Raw genomic sequence first — 26,047 nt, forward strand, 5'->3', positions numbered from 1 at the left:
CAGCAAAATGAGCGCTGTTTACTTTCTGTTCAGAACTGATACACTATTAGCTTGCATGCACACAGAAAGATAATGTATCAAATTTACCATATGTACCTTAATATAAATACATGACCAATTCATTAGTCTCAATAAAAGTGCCCTTTTACAATGAATCAGCACATAGTGGTTAGGGCTCTCTTGCAAAATGCACTTTTGACTTCTAAACAGGTTTTCAGATACAGAAGGCAGGTAAATGAGTAATCCCAACCTTTTGCAGTCGGCATCTGCAGCCTTGAGTTTATGGTCTGATAAGTCTCCTAGACAGCAGATATAATCTGCTGATGTTTGAGAGCGTGGCTAAATACTTTTTTTGTTTATTCTGGTCAGTAGTAAAACACGGGATAAGCTAAATGCCTAAAGCTATTTAGGAGTTTCAATTTGTGTGATAAAGTGGGAGCCTTTTAGATTGGAAAAGTTGCAAGAGAAAAGATGTTATCTTGCCCATTGTATTAAAATCTTTAGAGTGGATTAGTCATGTGTTTGGTTAAGTATTTTTCCAGGTCATCAGAGATTTTATGTAGCCGCACAATTTAGAAGATCTTTTTAAAAGGCACCAGAAGTCTGTGGAATTGAGATGGCTATCTATAGTTCAAGGGCAATGATGGTTAAGCAGACCTTCATCTATTTGCTAAAATAAGTCAGTGATACCATGTGCAATCATACTCAGAGTTTAAATGATTTGTTTTCATTAGTAATGTTTAAACTATGCACCAACGTCAGGACCTACTACAACGAATCCCAAGAAGAGGTGTGTTTTAAAATATGATCTGAAGATAATAATGAAGATAAGCCTGATCAATGAAAATGGAAGAATTCAGGAAAGATGGGATTTCTTGAAGAGGTATTGTCCAATCATATTTGTCGGGTGTAGAGTAATAAAATGCATCTGGGAGTGGTTTTTGTTGCAAAAAAGTATATAAACTGTCACCTAATGTTGTATTGTTGAGAATTGGGTTAGTTTGGACCTGTAACACCATCTAACCGCTCCGCAGAGCGTTTGTACAATAAACCTGCTTTATGTACAACCCGGCACTTGCTGCTTAAGTGGTGGGCCTGGTTTGGGTGAAGGTGATTAAAGGTCCACCCTTACATTTGGCGAGCCAAGTTAGGAGCCGAGGCATTTTGAGACATTGGAGCTCTTCTGTCCACACCTCTCAGCTGCGGCACCTCACGTCAGGGAGCAGTCTTAAGTGCACGGTACAAAAGAGGTATGCAGACACCATACTGGTTAAAGGTCCATCTCCTCCCCATAGACGTGGTGCCACGTCCTAGCAGTGCAGAAGGATTTGACAACGCACCACACCGGAGCACCTCTGGTTCACGTGAGTACAGGGATGGGGGAGTAACACAAGAGAGGAAATACAGGTAGAAAAGAGACTGTTTCCTTGACGTAAGGGGTTTTGTTTTGTTTATTTGGGGATTTATTTTGGTGGCTAAGGGTAGACTTAGAGTGTGCGTGAGATTAATTGAGGTTGCAGGGTTTGGAAAAGTGGATGTTTTTTGATACAGTGATTATACTGTTTTGTGTTGTAAGTCCTTTGTATACATTTTCTACCTAGTTTGTTATTTTACAGGTGTAAAGGGGTATCGTACCCTGAACACCCAGTGTGAAACTTGTCCTGGTACTCTTTAGTTTGCTTGTCTCTATGGCTGGAGCCATCACTTGAAGGTGGGGTGGTATCTTAGGGTAAGTCCAACTGTAGACACCTTTCTGAAGTAGGTCTTGACAATCTTTTTGTATTTGGCATGTGGGGGGCACCCCTCACCTTGGTTTTCTTGGTTAGTAGTGACGGGGAAACTTCCTGTAGTCAGGAAAAGATAGTTTTGTAGTAGAGAAGGACATACTAGTAAAATAAGAAAGAGTGAGAGCAGTGGTGCTGTAGTGGAAGCATTGCACACCTCCTATGCTCGAGTGATGGGGATATCTCAGAAATATTGGCTGGTGTTAGGGGGAATTTTCATTCCATGGCTAATTTCCCTTATCTAGTCCCCCAGTAGCTTTGCTGGATTTTGTCTTGTGTTGAGAGTCGTGAAGATATAGGAGACCTCCGTCCCCAAGTGCCGCACAGGGAGAATCACTTATTCACTCCCTGTGCAACCTTTGAGGCCACAGGTGGAGAAAATCCGGAGCCGGAACCGAAGTACTAGGAACCCCAAGGCAGCTGTGAAAAAAGGCAATGATTATATACCAAGCAGACAGGATACTACATGTATTAGCCAGAAGACAATCAGAGTCTTACCGGGGATCTGATGAAAGGGATGGTGAACCTGAACGGGAGGATGGTTTCGGGACTCACGTAGGCAAAGGACCCACCCTGCGGGATAGGTCTGGATGGTCTTCGCCGGTCTCCACCTGGAGAGTGTCTGTATTGTAGAAGGGCCCCAGGTAATCAGATGGCAGCCACCAACTGGAAAGTGAGATTACCCGTGCAGAGGTGCAATCAGGGAGGCCCAAGAGAGGTCCGTTGCAGAAAAAGGTCTGAAGCCAGGAAGAGCCGTCCGAACCAAATGGAAGAACAAAAACGCGATCCAGAGGAAGTCCGTAGTTCAGTCCGAGGTCAGGAGCTGTAATGAGCAGAAGAGCCGATGTAGCAATAGCCCAGCGTGATCCACAAGGAGTCCAGAAAACAAAAGCCAGGTCCAAGAAAGCCAGGTAAGGAACATGGGTAAGTAAGCCAAACAGTGTTTCCAGGTAAACCAGCTGTGAAGCGTGGTGTACCGGCAATGCACTGCTTAAATACTGTCTACTTCCTGGTTACATGACACTAAACGGAGTCACGTGACCGCGAACCTGGGGCACATGACCGTCTCCTCGGGTCACGTGATCGGGCCACAACGATACGAGCGAGTGTGTTACTGCTCGAGCGGTGGCCTAATCTCCATGGCAACTGCCAATGGAGAAACGGCCGCAACCGCGACTGTACGGTGTATGGCGTTTGTCTTACTAGCGCGCGAGCCAAACTGGGTTGCCTGCGTGAGCCCCGGGAAACAGGTGAATGGGAGGGACAGGTTACAAGACTGGGTAACGGGACATGGCCGGAGGAACGACCCGAAGGCATGACAGAGCCCCCCCCAAAGGCCCACGACCCCGTGGGCAAGAAGGATGCTCCCGATGAAACCGAGAAACCAACCGAGGGGCATGGACATCCGAGGCGGAGACCCAGGTACGCTCTTCCGGACCAAAACCCAACCAATCGACCAGGTACTGCAGGCGACCCCGAAGGAAACGGGATCCCAGAATGCCCGAGACCTCGAAAACATCAGGCGTATCCAGGGAAACGGGGGCAGGAGAAGGGCGAAGACGTGTCGAGGACGGGCAGGGCTTGAGGAGGGAGGTATGGAACACTGGATGTACCCGCCAAGAGGAGGGGAGAACTAGGCGATAGGCCGCCGGATTGATGACACGGGAAACAACATAAGGACCCACAAAACGGGGCAATAGTTTGCGACAGCCCTTCAAGTGGAGATGTCGGGAGGACAGCCAAACCCGGGAACCAACGGGATACAACGGGGCCATGGTACGCCTAGCGTCTGCGGAGGCCTTCATGGATGCCTGTGCCTCCTGCAGATGGACGAGGACCTGGGCATGGAGGGCTGACATATCCCGAACGCAGGCTGCTGCGGCAGGGTTCTCGGTGGGTGAAATGTCGGGGACAGGGAGGACTCGGGGATGTTGGCCATACATGGCATAGAACGGAGAAAGACCAGTGGAAGAGTGTGTAGCGTTGTTGTAGGCGAATTCAGCGTAACGAATGTTCTGCAACCAGGTCGATTGTTGTTGTAGCAGCAAACAACGCAGATACTGTTCCATGGACAGATTTGTTCTCTCGGTCTGGCCATCGGTTTCCGGGTGATACGCGGAGGAGAACCGTGCATCGATACCTAGCAGAGCGGTCAATGCACGCTAGAAACGGGATGTGAACTGAGAGCCTCGATCGGACACAAGGACAGAGGGAAGGCCGTATAGACAGAAAACGGTATCAAAGAAAAGCTTGGCCAAGGCAGGGGCAGACGGGATACCATGACAAGGGATGAAACGGGCCATCTTAGTGAAGACATCGACCACTACCCATACGGTGTCATAGCCCTGGATCCTGGGTAAATCGGTTACGAAATCCATGCTCAGGGTGTGCCAGGGCTTTGGTGGCACGGGTAAGGGTCGCAGTAGCCCCAATGGACGACCCCTACGATGTTTGCCCTGAGCACAGACTGAGCATGAGTCTACGTAACAGCCCACGTCATGTCTCATGGAAGGCCACCAACACTAGCGTTTCAAGAGGTCCAAGGTGCAGGCCTGGCCCGGGTGACCATTGATCGGGGCGTCATGGGACCACTCCAGGGCTAGGTTTCTGGTGTCAGTGGAAGGGAGAACTAGGCGGTCCTGTACATATGGCAGACCGTTGTGATAAGTGGGATCCCATTCTGACAGCTGATCGGGGTGCTTTTGAACCCAAGAACGAATCTCTTCTAGTAGTGCCAGAGGTGGTGTACATGTGCAGACAACATGCCCCCGGGGTAAGAGCGTGTCAGGAAACACCGGTAACGAAACCCCCCCAGGGGAGCGAGACAGAGCGTCAGCCTTGCTATGCTCTGAACCAGAGCGATGTTTAATCTGGAAGTCAAAAGCGGCGAAGAACAGGTGCCACCTGACCTGTCTACTGTTTACGCATTTTAGGGCTGCCAGGTCTTGCAGGTTCCTGTGGTCTGTGTATACTGTAACCTTATGTTTGGCCCCCAACAGGTGATGACGCCAGGTTCGGAAGGCGTCCATCACCGCCAGTAGCTCTTTTTCGGTTATGGTATAGTGGGTTTCTGCGGGGCTGAACCTACGCGAATGGAAGGCTACAGGATGCAGCCGCCCTGTAGCGGGACAGGCCTGTGACAGGATCGCCCCCAATGCAAAAGAAGAGGCGTCAGCCTCAACGACGTAAGGCTGGTCGGGGTCGGGGTGTTGGAGCACAGGGGCAGTGGTAAAGGCGTTCTTCAACGCCGCGAAGGCCTGCTGGTGTATCTCCTGCCACTTGAATGGAACAAGAGGACTGGTAAGGGATGTGAGAGGGGACACGAGAGAAGAGAACCCAGAGATAAAGTGCCGATAAAAATTAGCGAAACCCAAAAAGGATTGCAAGGTTTTTAGGGTCTTTGGTGTTGGCCATTCGAGGATCGCCCGAACTTTGGTGTGATTCATGGCCAGACCACCAGGCGTGATGTTAAACCCTAGGAATTCCACGTTAGACACATGGAACAAACATTTTTCGGGTTTAACAAACAACAAGTGTTTTTGCAGCCGGGACAACACTTCTCGTACATGTTGTATGTGTTCTTTCACAGTGTGAGAGAAGACGAGTATATCATCGAGATACACCACCACAAACGTGTCTAATATGTCCGAGAAGATGTCGTTCATGAAATGCTGAAAAGTGGCCGGGGCATTGCATAGGCCGAAGGGCATGACCGTATACTAAAAAGGCCATACCGTGTACAGAAGGCGGTCTTCCATTCGTCACCCTTTCGGATGCGGACGAGGTTATAGGCCCCCCGTAAATCCAACTTGGTATATATGGAGGCATGGGTTAACCGGTCCAAGAGGGGAGAGATGAGTGGAATCGGGTAGCGGTTCTTAACCGTGACGGCATTGAGCCGACGATAATCCACACAAGGACGAAGGTCGCCCTCTTTTTTGGGCACGAAGAATATGGGGCTAGCTGCAGATGACTTAGACGGTCGTATGTGACCCAGACGCAGCGCTTTATCGATGTACTCCTTAAGAGTCAGGTCCTCCGATAGGGACAAAGAATAGATGCGGCCTGAGGGTACCAAGGCCCCGGGAACTAAGTCAATCGGACAGTCATAGGAGCGGTGAGGAGGGAGTACTTCAGAGGAGCCCTGATCGAATAGCGTTCTGTAATCCTGATAAACCACAGGGATGTGAGCAGTGACTAAACCCACTATATGCGAGGCAGGGGGAATGTCGTCGCCCAGTATCGTGAGTTGGGCAACAGCACCAAGCGCTAATGCTGGGGTGTCTGCTTCTCTGTCCACGGGGAGGCAGAAGTTTTGACAGAGCTCAGATTCGAAATGGACGTGTCCCGTTCCCCAATCGATATGCGGGTTGTGTTCCCGTAACCAAGGTATTCCTACTATGACGCCGAACTGAGGCGTGGATATCAAATCAAAGTGGAGGGTTTCCCTATGGACTGATAGGATGGTTAGGACGAGGGGGGTGGTCTGTTGCTTAATGGGACCAGAAGCGAGTTCTGTCCCATCGACTGCTTGAACCGGTTCGGGTCGGGGTTTATTGATCAGAGGTAGGTTCAGTGTCTGGGCTAGAGCGATATCAATATAGTTCCCGGAGGCCCCGGAATCAATAATGATCCGCACGGGGTGGATGATACCAGGGGCAGGCTGTATGGTGGCTTCTACCTGAATGGGCCTGATTCGACCAAACGATGGAATGAGATTCGGGGAAGGGCATGGAGAACTCGATCCTACCTCCGTATCTAGGATAGAGCTAGATGAAAATCCTGTTTCTTGGGTCTGGGTCTCCGGGGACACTCCTTCACAAAATGCCCCCCTAAGCCGCAGTAAAAGCAGGCGTTCTCAGCCCTTCTGCGCTCCCTCGCTCTCGAGGTGATGGGACTCCTAACACCCCCTATTTGCATAGGCTCACCGGTGGATTCAGAGGAAGACGACGAGATAGCAGAGCTGGCCGTCTGGGAAAACCCGGCCTCAGCCCTGCGTTCAGAGCGTCGTGCGTCCACTTGGAGAGCCAAGTCCACCAGGGCCGGGAACTGAACTGGCAGAGACGGTACCATAGCCAAGGCTGCTTAGCCCTCTATAGAATACAACCGATCTCTTACTTTCGGGCCATGAGGTCTCTGCTGCCAGTTGGTTAAATCGTGTAATGTACTCAATAAGGGAGCCCTTACCCTGGGACAGGTCCAGCAGTTCTAGATCATGGGATTGTGCTTTATACCTGGTGTCAAACACTCGGGACATCTCTGATACTAACTGGTTGAAATCATAGAGGGCAGGATGATCGGTTTCTAACAGCGGGTTTGCCCAAGCAGCAGCCGTGCCGGCTAGGTGAGAGAGAGTGAATGCCGCCTTGGTGGTAGGATCTGGAAAAACAAGGGGTCGACACAAAAAGTGCAACTTACACTGGTTAAGGAAAGTCCTAAACCTTCTCGGGTCCCCATGGAACTTTTCTGGGGCAGCCAAAGGAAAGGAAGAAGGCAGGACCACCGGAACGGGAGCCGAGGGAATCGGGATTGGGTGTGCAAGGGGTATCGGTGCTGGAGGGGCGTCTCCGCGCTCCGGGTCCGCGGGTAAGGGATGTTGGGCGCTCTGTAACAGGTCAAGACGCTGATGGACCGCTGTATTAGCAGCCACCATGTCGGCCCGTAGTACCGTGATCGCTTGGATGACAGCGGCCAGGGGGTCTTCAGCGGCACCCTCCATATCTTACACCACAGGCTTCACAGTCTGTCTTGTGTTGAGAGTCGTGAAGATATAGGAGACCTCCGTCCCCAAGTGCCGCACAGGGAGAATCACTTATTCACTCCCTGTGCAACCTTTGAGGCCACAGGTGGAGAAAATCCGGAGCCGGAACCGAAGTACTAGGAACCCCAAGGCAGCTGTGAAAAAAGGCAATGATTATATACCAAGCAGACAGGATACTACATGTATTAGCCAGAAGACAATCAGAGTCTTACCGGGGATCTGATGAAAGGGATGGTGAACCTGAACGGGAGGATGGTTCCGGGACTCACGTAGGCAAAGGAGCCACCCTGCGGGATAGGTCTGGATGGTCTTCGCCGGTCTCCACCTGGAGAGTGTCTGTATTGTAGAAGGGCCCCAGGTAATCAGATGGCAGCCACCAACTGGAAAGTGAGATTACCCGTGCAGAGGTGCAATCAGGGAGGCCCAAGAGAGGTCCGTTGCAGAAAAAGGTCTGAAGCCAGGAAGAGCCGTCCGAACCAAATGGAAGAACAAAAACGCGATCCAGAGGAAGTCCGTAGTTCAGTCCGAGGTCAGGAGCCGTAATGAGCAGAAGAGCCGATGTAGCAATAGCCCAGCGTGATCCACAAGGAGTCCAGAAAACAAAAGCCAGGTCCAAGAAAGCCAGGTAAGGAACATGGGTAAGTAAGCCAAACAGTGTTTCCAGGTAAACCAGCTGTGAAGCGTGGTGTAGCGGCTCTGCACTGCTTAAATACTGTCTACTTTCTGGTCACATGACACTAAACGGAGTCACGTGACCACGAACCTGGGGCACGTGACCGTCTCCTCGGGTCACGTGATCGGGCCACAACGATACGAGCGAGTGTATTACTGCTCGAGCGGTGGCCTAATCTCCATGGCAACTGCCAATGGAGAAACGGCCGCAACCGCGACTTGTCTTACTAGCGCGCGAGCCAAACTGGGTTGCCTGCGTGAGCCCCGGGAAACAGGTGAATGGGAGGGACAGGTTACAAGACTGGGTGACGGGACATGGCCGGAGGAACGACCCGAAGGCATGACAGATTTGAAGGGTTTGTTTCTTTTTACCTGCTAAGAGTGAGACTCTTTTTCCCACTCTTAGACATTTTTGCTATGTGTGTTCTAGGCTATGTTTGTGTTTAATGCCTATGGGATTTTCTCTCACCCATAGGAACCATCTTTATTCACAGGTGTTACACAGCACCCTCTGTGCAGTGACACAGGGGTGTCGTAGCGACCCCCAAACAAAGACTCCATACCCTGCGACTGACTACTGTCTCCCAGGGCATGTAAAGTCCCCATTCACTTTACTAGTCAAATCTTATGAACTTAACCAGTCCAACCCATCTTACTATGGAGGTACTGGAAAGGGTTAATAGTTTTTCCCTTAGGTTCATTTTTGAGGGGGTACCTTAAAGTCCCGCTCTATAAAGTTTCTGGCTGGTGGCAGTGGTTACTACCATAAATATTCAACCGCAAATATTTTCCTATGGGATTTTCCCACTGTTCGAGGCTAACACATTTACTGACAGCATCTAACATACCGCCGGTTTATTTTATTATTAACTTTACTCTGGTAGGTTTTATTTGCCAGAACTTTAATCTAAATTCTTTCTCGTGTCTAACTCTAAACTCCTAACCCAGGCCGGGGATCCTTTGTTCGCTCTTTTGGCGGGCTTCTGCCAAGAAGCCCTCCTTTCGGTGCCTCTGAGTCTGGGGTGGGTCTGTTCTTTGGGAGGGGGAGTAGAACCCCTGGACAGAGTTGCCACAGCAACTCAGGTCGCACTCTAACCTGATAGACTGGATGGTCTCCCGCCAAGAAGACCACTCCACTGTGTGAGTGGCAGCTAGGCTGTATGAATGGGTCTCTTTCTGCATAAAAGCAGGATCCTGAGGACAGGAAGAGCAAGACGTTGCCACTGGAACTACGGAACCGAAGGGGAGAGAAGCCACAGACATCTTCAGCATCTACACCACCGGTGAAGCCCTGCCGTATTGTCTCACCACTTTTCTTCCACACGACGAGAGGAGATCTTCATCGAAAGAGCCTTTTTCCCTTGAGCTGGTGGGAACAACCAGTTCAACCATCGCTTCCCCAGACCTGCCTTGGTGGAATCGACAGTGCCCAGCACTTGGAGACCGGATAGCCAGGCAGCTATCGACCCGGACCGCGATTAAAAGGAGCGTACCTTTTAAACTTTGTTTGGCAGCACCGTGATTGGTTTCATCCCTGGGTAGTGCAGTGTCTCGAACCTTCCTCCACGACGAGAGCCTCTCTTCCTCTGCTGGACCCCTCGACCTGTAGGAACTACCAGGAACAAACGAAACTGCAGGAGCCACTTCTTAACGTTTAAGGTACATTGTTCCGCCAGGCCTCCCTTTCCCCGTGGTTGCCCAAAAGGTGTTTTAAATCCTTTATCTTTTTGTTGGGTTGGCCGCCATCTCTCTTAACATTGTCTTTCAACTCAGATCTACCTTTTCAATATTCGTTTACCAAAGACTTGACTGCAGCTACAAGAACATTTTTGCTCCTAAGCTCTTGGTCCTGTATACTTACTCTGGCTCCGGCCTATTGACTCTGGCTGATTTGTTAGATCTGCTCTCACTAGATTGATTTTCAATGAGAAATGTGTTGATGCACCTGAATCTTCTAAACCCCTCTTCCTTCCTACTGTCTTAACTTGTGGAGTGCCATTTTGCTCAGTTTTCATTCACTTATCTTTCTGCTAAAATGTTACTGTGCATTACTTGTTCACAAAACTTCAGGGAAGTGTTGATAGGGGGTGTCTGAAGATATTTCGGTTGAACTTGTGCTTTCCCTCCCTTTCGTTAAATTGATAGAGTGCCATTTGTAGTTGGTTTTCACTGTGCCGTTTTGCTCAGTTTTCACTCTACCGCAAACTTGTCTACAATTGAATAGGGAGTTGTATATACTTTTCCTTGACTGAACTTAACTTGCTTTATTAACTGTGATTCATGTGTTGAACTAGATGTGTAAAAAATAAATATACATTCTCTTTTTGATACAAAGCTTTGGTCAGTGTTTCCTTGTTCCATAGTACTGTGATACCTATTGTGTAAACCCTGAATACTGCTCATCTCCCTCTTGAGATAAGTCTGACTGCTTAGCCACAGCTACCAACTAAATCTTTGTGGTGCAGACTGATACCAAAGGGAATTTATTGCTCTCAACTGTAGTCCTTATCCTGGGTAGTGTTCCCTGAGGGAAGCTGGCAAGTGCTTTTGATAAAATTATGTCTTCTGTGTATGAGTGAGAAGTAGAATTGGAGCAAAACGTGTAGTGAGATTGTGAATGAGGGACAGGCAGCCAGGAGTGGAACTTAAGTAAAACCTTTATTCAGGATACAGGAATTCAAAATGGAACAAAAAGTTCAAGAATGCTTCTTCTTTTTCTTGGAATATGGATGTGGCTTCTCGACCTTGCAGCTAGTCCTCGTAAACACACAGCATCTCAGGCACAGCTCTCTCTCTCTCGAAGTTCTAGAAGAGAATGGCAAAGAGACACCCAGTCCATCATTTGTTTTGACCTTATATAGGGGTTGGGGTCCAGGTAGCCAATCAGCACGGACTTGGCTTGGTTCTCTATAAATATCCCCATAAGCCCCGCCCCCTTACTCTTGGTTTAAAGGAGGGTTGCCTGCCCGGCCCGCCAAGTCCGGGTCCCCGCGAGGAACCCCCGTCTTGAAGAGGTCTGGCACCCTCGAGGTCTCTGTGACGCTTTCTGAAGGTGAGTGTTGGCAGTGAACTTGGAAGCGGGTCTCTGCCTTCCGCGTCACTGGGTACGGCCTCGACCGTGTTGTGAAAGGAACCGCGTGGGAAGCCGGCGTCTGCCTGTGAAGGCGTTCGGCTTTTCATGGTCCACCCTGCACTCGGAGCGGAACCCAGCCAGCAGTTGTCTGGGAAGGATGGCCCAATCGTCTCCGTTTCGGTTTTTCCGTTCGCTGGAACAAGCTCTTCCCGCCTATCCTATACTCATGTAAGCAGTGTCAGCCGTAGTCCTTTCGTCCACGTCTCTCTTAATGCTGTCTTCCGGGGTCCCAAGACTGTTAATTATCTGGACTGTGCTCTCCCGACCTCGCAGCTTGGTCGGTTGGTACCCCCTCTCAGGTGGTCTTCCTTCGATCGAGTGCTCTCTCTCATGTGGTCCCTCCTCTCGCCTCTTCCCTTTCATGTTGTCCGTATCCCTCCGATCACATACTCCCCCCGAGGAATCGAGCCGCTCGGGCCGATCAAGGCTCCTGGAAAGGTAATCCGGAACCACCTGGAAGGATGCGGGCTTGTGTAACGTTTTAAAGCGATATTCTTGTAGAGTGAGGAACCATTTTAGCACACGCTGATTCGAATCTTTCTGTACGGCCAACCACTGTAAAGGCGCATGGTCAGTAAATACAGTAAATGTCCGAACCAGGAGATAGTATCTCAGAGATTCGATTTCCCACTTGATCGCTAAACACTCTTTTTCTACCGTTGAGTACTGCTCTTCGTGGGGAAGCAGTTTACGGCTGATAAAGGCGATGGGATACAGATCCTCCTCTGTTCCTTGTGAGAGCACCGCGCCTAAACCAGAACCAGACGCATCAGTCTGTAGGAAGAATTATTTATTGAAGTCCGGACAACATAGGACAGGTAGGGCTGAGATTGAATTCTTCAGATGGTTAAATGCCCTGATTGCGTCAGGATCGGAACAGACGTCCTTCTTATAGGTGCTTTTTAAGGCCTCTATCAGTGGGGCTGCCACTGAGGAAAACATGGGTATAAACCTTCTGTAGTAACCCACAAAACCCGAATAAGCCCGTATTTGTTTGCGATTGCTAGGCATGGGTAGTTTCTGAATGGCTTCAACTTTGTCAAGTTGGGGCCGGATCCTTCCCATGCCTACTAAATGACCTAGGTAACGTGTCTGTTGGGCCCCGATGGTTGTTTTCCTTGGGTTGATTTTCAGTCCGGCCCTCCCCAGTTCTTTTATAACTCTTCCAAGATGTACAAGGTGTTCTTCCCAGCTCTTGCTGAACACTATAATGTTGTCTAAGTAGGCTGAGGTGTAATCATTGTGTGACATCAGTACTTGGTTCATCAATGCTTGGAACGTAGCAGGAGCCCCATGGAGACCAAATGGTAAAACTGTGAACTGGTACAACCCTGATGGGGTAGAGAAAGCAGTTTTAATCTTATCTTCTTCCCGTAAGGGTATATGCCAGTAACCCTTAGTAAGGTCTATGGTGGTTAGGTACTAGGCGGCTCCAAGTCGTTCCAGTAACTCGTCTATCCGAGGCATGGGGTAATCCTGATAGGTTGAGATCTCATTAAGTTTCCGATAGTCCATACAAAATTGAGTCGTGCCATCAGGTTTGGGCACCAGGACTATTGGGGAAGACCAATGACTTGTCGATCGCTCGATTATGCCCAGTTTCAGCATTTCTTCGATTTCAGCTTGCACCAGTGCTCTTTTAGCCTCAGGAAGTCGGTAGGGTCTTAACCGGATGAACTGGTTCGGTAGGGTCTCGATTCGGTATTCTACTAGATGAGTTCTGCCTGGAGAGAATGAGAAGACCTCTCTCAGAGGGCTAAGGACTTCTAGGAGTTCCGTTTTTTCTTTTTCCGACAGGTTCAGTCCCCATTGCACTACCTGCAGGGCGGAGACCTCGGAACTAATGTCTGGTGTATCGGGACACATTACATTCATTCCGCTTGGAGCTGTGCTTGGCTCTTTCCAAGCTTTCAGTAGGTTGATGTGATAGTTCTTGGTTTTCTCTTTTCGGTCTGGTTGTTCTATCAAGTAGTTGACTGGCCCGAGTACATCCAGTACGGTATAGGGACCCCTCCATTGGGCCAGCATCTTATTGTAAGACGTGGGCAATAGTACCAGTACTTTGTCGCCTTTCTGAAAGGACCTTACTCGGGTGTTGCGGTTGTAATATTTTTCTTGTGTCCGTTGTGACCGGCTCAGGTTCTCCCTAGCCAGCTCTCTCATGTGTTTTAGAGTATCCCGAAGATTAATCACATAATCTGTGAGTTGGGTTTGTTCTGCTTGGTTTTCCCATTCGCTGCGTGCTAGATCAAGTACTGTTCGGGGTTTGTGACCAAACAACAACTCAAAAGGGGAGAACCCGGTGGACGATTGTGGGGTATCACTTAACACCATGAGTACCCAGGGTAATACCCGGTCCCAGTTAGTGCCCATGGGCTCAGTTGCCTTTTTAAACATTTGTTTGATAGTCTTGTTATAACGTTCTACCAACCCATCCGTCTGTGGATGATAGACGGTGGTACGGATCTGTTTTATGTTCAACTGTTGGCAGACTCTCCGCATTACCCCGGATATGAAATTCCGCCCCCTATCTCGTATGGGAGTCCCACTCGACAAAAGAAAGGGACTAACAAATTAGAAACCTGTGTGGCGCTTTTTCCCTTCATGGGGAAAGCCTCGGGGTATCGTGTTGTGTAGTCTACGATGACTAGGATGTACTGATATCCGTGGCTGTTGGGTTCTAATGGTCCCACTATGTCTATTCCTATCCGGGAAAATGGCTCTTTTATCAAAGGTAACGGTTGTAGCGGGGCCTTCGGTGGTAACCGGGGATTGGTTTTCTGGCAAACCTCACATTCCTCACAATACTTGGTCACGCCCCGGAACACCCCAGGCCAATAAAACCTTTTCAGCACCTTATCCTGCGTTTTTTCCCTTGCCAAATGTCCTCCTGTGGTAGCGTCATGTGCTAGCTTCAGGACGGTGGGTCTGAAACTTTGGGGTACCAACAGTTGTTCCAGTTCCCGATCAGCCCTGTCCTTGGTTATCCGATATATCAATCCCTTCGATGATTTGAACCAAGGATATGCTGTTCCCTTCTCTGGGTATGCAATGGCCTGGTTCCAAGCGGTTTTTAGGGTAGGATCTAAGGCCAGTTCACCTCGAAATGTAGGTTGTTTGTCATCGGGTAACCAATCTATGACCCCTGCAAACCTCTTTTCTTTTTCCCACTTCTTCTTTTCCCTTCTTACTTCGCTTTGGCTTTTCTTGGGGGGTTTTGGGATGGGAGGCCTTATGTCCATCCGGGAAAAAGGGGCTGTTTGCAACCACTCTGTGTCCCTTACACATTCGGGGAAAGAGGGGAGATCAGTTCCCAGGAGAACCGGGGTTGGCAGGTGTGGTATGACGGCAACCTTCATTATGGACTCCACCCCTTTTACTTCTATGTTAACTACCTTAGAAGGATAGGAAACAGTGTTGCCATGCACGCATTTTATAGGTATCGGAATATCCAGCCCGACCTTCTCCCCACTTACTTCGGGTCTGACTGCTGTCTGTTCGCTTCCGCTGTCCAGCAGAGCCTTCTGGGTAGTTCCGTCCACCCGGACATCTAGAAAGTACGGTTCACGACTCCTCCGGTATTCCCTTCCTTGAACGAACCCGATTTCCATGGGCTCCGCTGGTTTAGGTTTCTTTGGACAAAACCTCGCTATATGGCCCCATTCACATCAATCAAAGCATTGGGGCTGTCTGGTTACGGTGGGCCATGTTATGTTTTTGGCTTCTCCTCGTGCCGGCCTTTGTTCAACCGTTCCTTGTGGTTTCATCGCTGCGGTTCTTGAAAAGGATTCAATCATGGATGCTCGGACTGAACCTGCTTTCTGGAAGGCAGAAGCAATGTCGATGGCTTCGGTCAGTGTGGGCCGGTGGTGTTGACTCACCCACCTCTGCATCGTTGAGGGGAGTGCCTCTGTGAACTGTTCCAGCTTAATCTTGTCCACCATCTCCTGAATGCTGCTGCTGGAAGGCTTCAGCCACTTTTCTGTCACTTCGTGGATCCGATAATACAGCTGACGAGGTGTCTCCCCCGTCTTTAGTTTAGCATCCCTCAGGCGGATCCGGTATGACTCATCATCCATTCCCATACGTTCAAGTATGGCTCTCTTGATGTCTGAGTAGGCAGTGTCCCCCGCTGGGTTGGCCACTTGGTATGCTCCTTGCATGCTGGCGGTCAGCAATGGTGCAATGAAGTGACCCCACTTCTCCATGGGCCATTGTTCATTGCGTGCTACTCTTTCGAAATTGGTGAAGAAGTAACAGGAGTCTTCACCAGTTTGGTATTTCTGTAACACAGCTGTAGGAGCCATCGGATTGCCTCTACTAGTTACCACAGCCTCCGTCATTTTCTTTAGTGCATCTTGGTTTGCTGCATGCAACTGAAGGGTTTGTGGGATGGTTTCGCAGTCAGTCTGCGCCTGATGTGACTGGACCTGTATGATCTGCTGAAGTTGCTGCTGTCCTTCTGCCAGGGTTTTGATTGATACCTTCCATGGTGTGCTGTAGTATCCCACCGCTGGCACCAAATTTGTGAATGAGGGACAGGCAGCCAGGAGTGGAACTTAAGTAAAACCTTTATTCAGGATACAGGAATTCAAAAAGGAACAAAAAGTTCAAGAATGCTTCTTCTTTTTCTTGGAATATGGATGTGGCTTCTCGACCTTGCAGCTAGTCCTCGTAAGCCCACAGCGTCTCAGGCACAGCTCTCTCTCTCTCGAAGTCCTAGAAGAGAATGGCAAAGAGACACCCAGTCCATCATTTGTTTTTACTTTATATAGGAGTTGGGGTCCAGGTAGCCAATCAGCACGGACCTGGCTTGGTTCTCTATAAATATCCCCATAAGCCCCCCCCTTTCTCTTGGTTTGAAGGAGGGTTGCCTGCCCGGCCCGCCAAGTCCGGGTCCCCCCGAGGAACCCCCGTCTTGAAGAGGTCTGGCACCCATGAGGTCTCTGTGATGCTTTCTGAAGGTGAGTGTTGGTGGTGAACTCAGAAGCGGGTCTCTGCCTTCCGCGTCACTGGGTACGGCCTCGACCGTGTTGTGAAAGGAACCGCGTGGGAAGCCGGCGTCTGCCTGTAAAGGCGTTCGGCTTGCCATGGTCCACGCTGCACTCGGAGCGGAACCCCGCCCCGGTAAGCCAGCGGTTGTCCGGGAAGGACGGTCCAATTGCCTCCGTTCTGTTTTTTCCGTTCGCTGGAACAAGCTCTTCCCGCGTATCCTATACTCATGTAAGCGGTGTCAGCCGTAGTTCTTTCGTCCACTTCTCTCTTAATGCTGTCTTCCGGGGTCCCAAGACTGTTAATTATCTGGACTGTGCTCTTCCGACCTCGCAGCTTGGTCGGTTGGTACCCCCTCTCAGGTGGTCTTCCTTCGATCGGGTGCTCTCTCTCATGTGGTCCCTCCTCTCCCTCTTCCCTTTCATGCCGTCCATATCCCTCCGATCACAGAGATAATTGTGGTATAGGCGAGTATGGTGAAGGCGTGTGGAGGGCGAATAAAGAATTGGGAAAGGGTTATCAAGGAGCTCTTTGGTGAACTATTTTTCATGCCATGGGTTTGGCTTCATATCAGATTGTTTGTGAAACTATTTTTTGATAGCTTGGTTTGGAGTATAGAGACTCCGTTGAATGATGAGGGAGAGTACAGGGAAAATGAGACATTCTTGGTCTTCTGAGGGATTCTATGGTACAGGGATATTGGAGAACCTGCACACCTTTTTTTTAAAAATACAAAGCACAAGGGCTTGAAGTTAGAAAAGTGGTTAAACATCTTGGATAGGGCCATATTGTTGAAATTGTGGGGAGACGGCTAAAAAAAGGGTGCTGGAATTTCCTCTGCACAACCACCCCCATATGGGTGCTAACCTTTATCGCCTGCAGAGGCGTACACAGACCCTGAGTTTGTACCACCATTTTCCCCAGCAGCTACTCCATTGGTTGCAAGACAGACACAGGTAACGACTCCATCAGCTATGATTTCTAAGAAATGGGATTCTGAGGAAAGTGAAAGGGTAACTCCTTCAATGGTTACGGCTGCAGAGAGGTTGGAACTGGAGAGCGGGAGAGGGATAACTTCACAGCTGCTAGGTTAGCATTTAGATTAAGGGTGAAGGAGCAACTAAGAGTGAGACCGTTAGAAAAGCAGAAAAAAGATTGGAAATGAGAGAGAAAGAGGAGCTTATGCCTCTTCCTGCAGGGTAGAGAAGAGATTGAGAAGTGTAGTAGATGCACATGAATGGGAAAAATGAAGGATGCCCTATGGTTAGCGGAGAAAGAGATAATGCTGTTACGGTGGCAGAGAGATGAAGAGTGAGAAGGCAGGTAAGGGATGTAGAAGAAGGAAGGTGGAGACATGGGCAGGTTCTTGTCAGATTGGATAACTGGGTTATAAGAATGGTTGAGGTGGACATGGCTGAGAGACGGCACCCTATGTTAGTGCCGATTATGCTTCAGTGTCTGTAGAATAGTTAGGGTATGTAGCAGTAGGAGAAGACGATGAACCATGCCATCCTACTCAACCATCTACGTGATAACCTGGGTATCACCAGTCAGGCCCTGACATCCTGCATGGCTGACTTGTTTCCTCTCCGATCGACCCTCCCAGGTTCAATTTGGGTCCTTCCTCTCCTCCATCACTATCTATTCCAGTGGTGTTCCACAGGGGTCTAACCTCTCTCCCTGGCTGTTCAACCTATACCTGGCACGTCGTGCCAACTACATTGCTGCGCTCTACCCCAATTTCCAGTGCTATGCAGATGACACTCAGCTCATTTTCAGGCTACCTTCAGCCACCTCTTCTTCCTCTCTCATCTCTGACTACCTGTCCGCCATCCAGGAGTGGTGTGCCACCAGTGAACTCTGCCTTAATGCCAGTAAGACTGAGATTCTCCTCATTGGAACACCCGCTCCCTCCTTTCCTGTCACTCTTTGGCCGGCCTCCCTTGGCCCTCCTCCTGCCCCCACCTGTGAGGCTAAAAACCTCAGGGTCACATTCGACTCCACACTCTCCTTCTCTCCTCACATCTCTGACATCTCCAAGAAGTCACGCTACCAGCTGCACCTCCTCAGAGGCATTGTTCCTTGCCTCTCCTTCCCCCAGAAGCTCACTGTCTCCAGAGCTCTGGTTCTCCCTAGGCTGGACTATTGCAACAGCCTCTTTCTAAATCTGCCTGCTTCTACTCTCCGCATCTGCAACTCATCCAGAACAGGACTGCAATACTTGTCCTTGGCCTCAAGCCCATGGATCATTTGTCACCAGGACTGAAATCTCTGCACTCGCTCCCAGTGGCTGCGAGGATTAAGTTCAAAGCCCTCTGCACTGTCCACAAGGCCTTCTGGGGCCTGGGGCCTCAATACCTTCAGCTCTCTCTTCCTAAATATCTTCCTTCTTGAGCTCTTCGCTCATCCGTCGCCAACTCCCTCAGGATCAGTCAGTTGGTGATAAATCTCTTTCCTCGGCTGGTGCCTTCCTCTGGAACAGCCTACCTGCATCTCTGAAATTTGAGGAGAATCATATCCGGTTCCGGAAGCACCTCAAAATCTGTCTCTTTGCTTCTGCTTTTTCTCCTCCTCTCCCCTGCTGACTTCCTGGCTGATACTGAAACTGCACTGGTTACCTGGCCACCTCCTGATCTCAGCCCCAGGGCCCCCCTCCACCCGTCGCACTCCTGCACTGCCTTCCTGGTAAACCTCACACTTAGGGACTGTTTCTGCATCCCTACAGTTCCACGACCAGCACTTGACACCTGATGTCTGCACTTAATCTTGCACTTGCCACCAGCTGGCCATATGTAACTTAGGGGGTAATTCATAGAAATCAGTGCACAAGTTGCACACGCGGCTGGAGCACAGTGTGCACGTGCAGCAGTCAGCGCCAGCCACGTGCGCCAAAATCCATTTCCGCGCACAGCGTATTCATGGATTTCAACATCCAGAACCAGCCGTGGCGCAGAGTAGGGCAGCGACCCTGCAGCAGCGCCAGTTACGCCCCCAACCCCTCCCCGTGCACCATGAACAGCGCACAAATCCCGTACATGGCGCACAGCCCAGTGGACCAGCATACAGCCCCCAACCACGAAAATGTCTGTAAAAATCCCTGCGCACCCCTCCGAATACACGTACCCCGCTGCATGGGAAGTGTAACACGCGATTGGCCCTGTGGAGCAGGGTACGTGTATTTCTGGGGTGAGCGGGAAGTTTTACACGCGATTGGGCCTGTGCGAGCGCGGTACGTGTATTTCTGGGGTGCAGGGGAAGTTTTACACGCGATTCGGTCTGTGCGAGCGGGGTACGTGTATTTCTGGGGTGCGCGGGAAGTTTTACATGTAATTGGCCCTGTGCGAACGGGGTACATGTATTTCTGGGGTGTGCGGGAAGTTTCATACGCGATCGGCCCTGTGTGAGCGGGGTACGTGTATTTCTGGGGTGCGCAGGAAGTTTTACACCCGATTGGGCCTGTGCAAGCGGGGTATGTGTATTTCTGGGGTGCGCAGGAAGTTTTACACACGATTGGGCCTGTGCGAGCGGGGTACATGTATTTCTGGGGTGCGCAGGAAGTTTTACACACGATTGGCCCTGTGCGAGCAGGGTACGTGTATTTCTGGGGTGCGGGGGAAGTTTTACACGCGATTGGCCCTGTGCGAGCGGGGTCGTGTATTTCTGGGGTGTGCTCGAAGTTTTACACGCGATTGGCCCTGTGCGAGCGGGGTATGTGTATTTATGGGGTGGACCGGAAGTTTTACACGCGATTGGCCCTGTGCGAGCGGGGTACATGTATTTCTGGTGTGCGTGGGAAGTTTTACACGCGATTGGCCCTGTGCGAGAGGGGTACGTGTATTTCTGGGGTGCGCGGGAAGTTTTACACGCGATTGGCCCTGTGCGTGCGGGGTACGTGTATTTCTGGGGTGCGTGGGAAGTTTCACACGCGATTGGCCCTGTGCGAGTGGGGTACGTGTATTTTGGGGGTGCCCCAACGAATTGGCAGTGCGTGTCCTCCCATGTGTGCCCTCTCCCCCCTCCCCAGGGCCTGCAGACAGACCCCAACACAGGGGTACACACTGCACTCCTGGCCATGCCCCACAGGCAGCCCATACCCCCTGCGAAGCCCCCCCAGCCAGCCCACATGTCACCACGCACAAGTGAGCACTGACTCATGTCCCCCAGTACCCCATCCAACCAGCATTGTGGGGCACCTGCCAGCAGGCCCCGACTCATGTCCCCCTGCACCCCCATCCACCCAGCAGTGAGGGGCAACTGCCGGCATGCCCTGACTCATGTCCCCCAGCACCCCCATCCACCCAGCATTGAGGGGCACCTGCCAGCAGGCCCCGACTCATGTCCCCCAGCACCCCCATCCACCCAGCATTGAGGGGCACCTGCCAGCAGGCCCTGACTCATATCCCCCAGCACCCCCATCCACCCAGCATTGAGGGGCACCTGCCAGCAGGCCCGACTCATGTCCCCCAGCACCCCCATCCACCCAGCATTGAGGGACACATGCCAGCAGGCCCCGACTCATGTCCCCCAGCAACCCCATCCAACCAGCATTGAGGGGCACCTGCCAGCAGGCCCTGACTCATGTCTCCCAGCACCCCCATCCACCCAGCAGTGAGGGGCACCTGCCAGCAGGCCCCGACTCACGTCCCCCAGCACCCCCATCCACCCAGCAGTGAGGGGCACCTGACAGCAGGCCCTGACTCTTGTCCCCCAGCACCCCCATCCACCCAGCATTCAGGGGCACCTGCCAGCAGGCCCCGACTCATGTCCCCCTGCAACACGAAAGGAAGCTGTACAATCATGGGCCTCATGTGCACCAAAATACCACAGCACGCCACCCCAGTCTTGACATGCGATGATTTCACCAATCCACCCCACACCGACATGCCTATGTCAGGACACAAATCAAAAGTCAACCATGCACATCAACACATGTCTGTCACACACACACACACGCACTGTTTGCCATAGATTGTGTAAAACCACATTTTGACATGCATGAACCCAATGAGCGAATCCCACACATGGAATTAAAATATCAAAATGTATTATTAACAAAATCAATGTAATGAAATGAAACCCCAAAAAAAATACAAGCATGAAATGAAATTCATTTACAAAAATATGAAAAATGAAATGTAGATGCAATCCAAATAAATCCTAAAGAAAAATGGTCCTGTCCACCAAAACAAATCCAAAGGAAACGTAAAAATCAAATTCCATTGCTCCATGTTGAAATCCAAAGAAAATGTACACATAAATCGAATGTCCAACTATGTACAACAATTTTGAAAGGGTCCATGAGCCCAACAAAAGAACTGAAACCTATCTAAGAAACTACCTAAGAAATAACTATATACAAAAGTGTGGGGCATAGTCCAATCACCCCAAAAGAAATTAAAACGAAAATGAAACCTAACACTAAAAACTATTTAAAATGGCGGCAGGCTAGTCCGATGGCTCACTTCCCGATGTCCCAGGCCAGGGCATCATCGAACTCCTGCCATGTTGGACTCCAACTCCCTGCGAATAGCCTCGAGGCACTCGGCCCGCCTCAGTGCCCTCCGTATGGAGTTCTCCGCCCTGACCATTGTGAGCCGTGCCTCTTCCGCCCGCCACCGCTCCGCATCTATACGCTGGCACAACCACAGCCACACGGAAGACACACCCATTCCAGGGTTCTCCTGCCCTCTTGCCGATGCCTTTTCACACAGAAATGCATGGCCACTTACGGCTCGACTCCAGACGGGCCTGCATCCTGAGGATCTGGTGGCGAAGCACTGGGCGAATGCGCTCCAGGACCCTCATCTGCTGGTTGGTAAGCTGGCCCCGGCGCCCCACTGCATCCTCTGCCTCTAAGAGGTGTCGGGCCTTCCTGAGGGTCCTGGAATTGTAGTCCTCCCAGCGCTTCTGGAGGTGTTTCAGGTCTCGGGGTGCCACCCTCTCTGCGTTTATGGCACCCACGATGTCCGTCCAGATCCTCCTCCATCCTTCCTTGTCGGCGCGTGATGGAGTGAAGAGGGCATCATAATTCCCCAGGACATGCTCCACCAGGACACCAACTTCCTTCTCACTGAGGCTGGGGGTCGCCAGTGGTCTCTGATGGTGTTTGTCCCGACATGGCGACCCCTGAGGTAGGCGTGGGTGGGCAACTGGGTCCTGGGGCTGGGCTGTGGAGCGATGGTATCCCAGTTGGGAGTCTTCTGTTCCAGCAGGGGTGGACACAGCAACTTGACCCCTGCAGATGGCTGACGTACAGGCACCAAATAGCAGGCCATGTGGGCAGCAGGCAGGCAGCAGCAGATGACAGGTGGGAGCGTGCTCAGGGCTCTTGGGGGCAGTAAAATGGCCTTTTGGGCAGGAGCGTGGTCTTCCATGTGTTTTCGCATGGCCAGCTTGATATGGAGTGATTTGGAACGTGAAAAAAGTGCACGTCAGTGTAAAATCCGAGGAAAGGCCCTTAGCGTGGGCGTTTCCCTTTGGAAGCGTGCATAGTGGTTCAGCGCGTGAAAAAACTGCATGTCCGCGTGTAAATGTGTGTAATCCGAGGAAAGGGCCTACGCGCGTAAGTGACGCGACGCATGTGGGTGTTTCCCTCAGCACGGGTTAAAGGTGAGTGGGGCCAGCAGTTTGCTGTACGTGCCTTTCGTGGAGACCGACGTGTGTGTTGCTACTTCGTGTTGTTTCGCGCGCCATCACAACTTCACAGCGGATAAAGGACGTATCTCTTCTTTTGGCGGGGGTATTGGCTATGCGTGTTTTTGATCATCGCACTAGTCTGACGGTGAGTCGTGCACGCTATTTTTCCCACTGCGGATGCCCCTTTGTATCGCATACCCGTTTCCAAGGTCATAGTAGCCTACGTGTCCCAGACGTACCTGTTTTTCATGTTCATGGGTGCCACTGTGTACTGCGGGAGGTTAATTCCACGCACGTAGGCTGCAGGTGTTGCGTGCACGGTTTTACTGCAGTTTTGGGGTGCCTGAGCATTGCGTGACCTACATCACTGGCGTCACATACAGCCTTTCAGGTGCAGGGGTGCTGTTAACATCTTGCATCCCACCCCCTTCACACCAATTGCCCAGGACAATTGTGGTGTACACCTCCCATTGGCACTCCTCCATCTGTGCCGGCACTACTCCATCTGTGCCATGGTTGGGAGGCCACCAAAGGTGAGGGGCGCCTCAGCTGGGTGTAGTCCTTGTGGCGGGCGTGTTCAGGGACGTGGCCTGGGGGGCCAGGGAGTAGGGGGACTCTAGGGTGTCCAGGGTGGCCGCAGAGGGGGAATAAGCAGGGGTGCGCCACTTGTGCACGATGTTGTGCCATGTGTCGGTGCAGTCGTGCCACCACCCCCTGTGGTTCAGGGAGATGCAGCTTCTGCATCTGGCACTGGCGCCCGTGTGACCCGGCAGTCCGTTTCATCGACTGCCATGGGCCCAAGGGTAGTGGTAGCTGCAGGTGCAGCTGTGGACACCACCACCCAGGCTCAGGGTCTGCCAGCGCAGGCTGCGTTGACACTTGAAGAGTCCTTGGAAGATTTCCAACAGGGCAGGAGGCAAACCGTAGGTATCCGCAGACCAAGAAAGTGAACGACTCATCTCTGGACACGCAGGGTCCTGTAGCCACACCAAGGCACAGCTAAATTCAGACCCCATAAACCGGGGAGCCCCACAAACACGTGGGCCACCGCCTGATCGCCATCTACAAGCATCCTTCAAAGGGATTTTCCCAACCGTGCACAGCAAAGAATCTCCAAGTGGCTGCAAGACTGTGCCTACAGTGCATACAGCACACCAGCTACCTATCTGCAGGAACCTCCTCCTACAGTTCGAAGAGGTCCGCTACACATCACTCCCAGATCCCTGCCAACACTGACTGGAAGAAAACACTGCCCTCTGACTTCCATCCAGGGGAGACCAAGTCGAGGCCCATGAAGAAGGGTTTCCACCGAAACGTCACGGGACCACATCATTTTGAGGGCTTCATTCCCCCAATCCCGCTCCATAATTCGATCCGTTTCTAGACGTTGACCAACGACTAGGTCCCTTTTCTCTAGGAGCCAGCAATAAATTAACCCAGTTTCAGAAAGAAAAAATGCCTTTTCTCTGAACCATGGTTTTGACTCCACACATTCCATATAGGTGTTTGCCTTGTGTTTAAATAATATACTATGTTTCTTTGCATTCATTGCACACTTAGGCAAACCACCAATGATTGTGCATCTGTTTGTTTTGTTTGTTAATTTTTCTTAAGCATTTGCCATTCTTTCCTTGTTGCATCTGTTTAATAAGATGAATGTGATTTGATCCACATGTACACCAGAAAACAAAAACGTTTCATGTTAAACCTAAATGCAGAAAATTCTCTCTGCATCTACTAACACTGGCTAAATAAAAAGCTACAGTGCACCCTTGAAGGGCCCAATTTCTCATCTTTTTGAATAGGTATGACAGTTAGCTTAATGAAATAGCTTTTACCATATTATGCATGCTGAATAACATAGCCTTTACCAAAATATATATGTAAAGAGACTTAAAGTAAGTGGTAGGAGGCCATCCCTCTTGTTTCACATAGGTGCACGCAGGGCTGCCCTGACTGAGAGACGTGTCCCTGGGGCAGTAATGTCATCTGCTGCCTCGACCAGCCGGGTGTTGGCAAGTGCAGGGGCAGATGCAGCCAACAACACCCCGGTTGTGAGTCTGCCAACCAGGACAGTCGCGGTCAATGACCCTGCCACAGCGGATGTTGCTGCGCAGGGTCCATTAGAGGGCACCCAACTGCCACTGACCCAATTTAGGCCTTTGGTCATCCCTCCATCTGCCACTCCCTTGGCTCAATCCACCGGTACCACTGGCCATATTGATCATGGTGGCATTTGCCAGCCAGGGTCTGCGCCACAATCCAAGAGGAGGAAGGTTGCACCTGCAGCACAGGCTGGGACCCCACACACAGCCACGACCTCTGCATGTCGAGGAAGAAGCCTTTCTGCAACCAGGAACTGGACTTCTTCGTGGACTATGTGCGGGACCACAGCCGTCACATGCTAGTGGGTCCTAATTGTCAGACTACAGCTGCCCACTGTGATACCCACTGCAAGCAAGTTGCGGTACATGTGAGTGCATTCGGCCATGAGGTGCGTACGGCGCAGAGTGCAAAAAGCGTTGGAATGACCTCAGACGCAGCGCTAAGGCTAAGCATGCCTCAAATTACAACTTGACTCTCGTGACTGGCAGTGGGCCTGCACCTGAGGAGGAAGACCTCACTCCGCACAAGTCACTCGTTGCGGAGTTCATACCACCTGAATCGGTCGAAGGAGTGGGAGAGATGCCGGACTTTAATGCCCAGTCCAGTGAGTGTTGCTGCGTGTTTGTTGAGGACATGTGTGTTTTACTTGTGTGATGTGTTGTGCATGACTGTCACTACATGTCATGTGTACATGGTTCTGATGTGCAAATAATGCAATGCTTTACTGATGCATGGCTGCTCTGCATGATGGTGGACATGTGGAGCAGACTGGGACTGTCCGCATCACCACTATTGCACCCTACTCACATGCTGGTCACCAGGATGCCGCTCCAGTCCATGGTCCAGCTCACTGGCCCTTCTGCATGTAGCCTGGGGTGACCTTGCTCTCAGCCCTGGGACTATGTCATAGCATGACTGACGTGCATGTGTCCTCTGCCTGCATGCGGGTACTCCACATAGGCA

Source organism: Ambystoma mexicanum, chromosome 5q (genome assembly GCF_040938575.1).
Source record: "Ambystoma mexicanum isolate Mex_15411 chromosome 5q, UKY_AmexF1_1, whole genome shotgun sequence".
In the NCBI taxonomy this organism is placed as follows: domain Eukaryota; kingdom Metazoa; phylum Chordata; class Amphibia; order Caudata; family Ambystomatidae; genus Ambystoma; species Ambystoma mexicanum.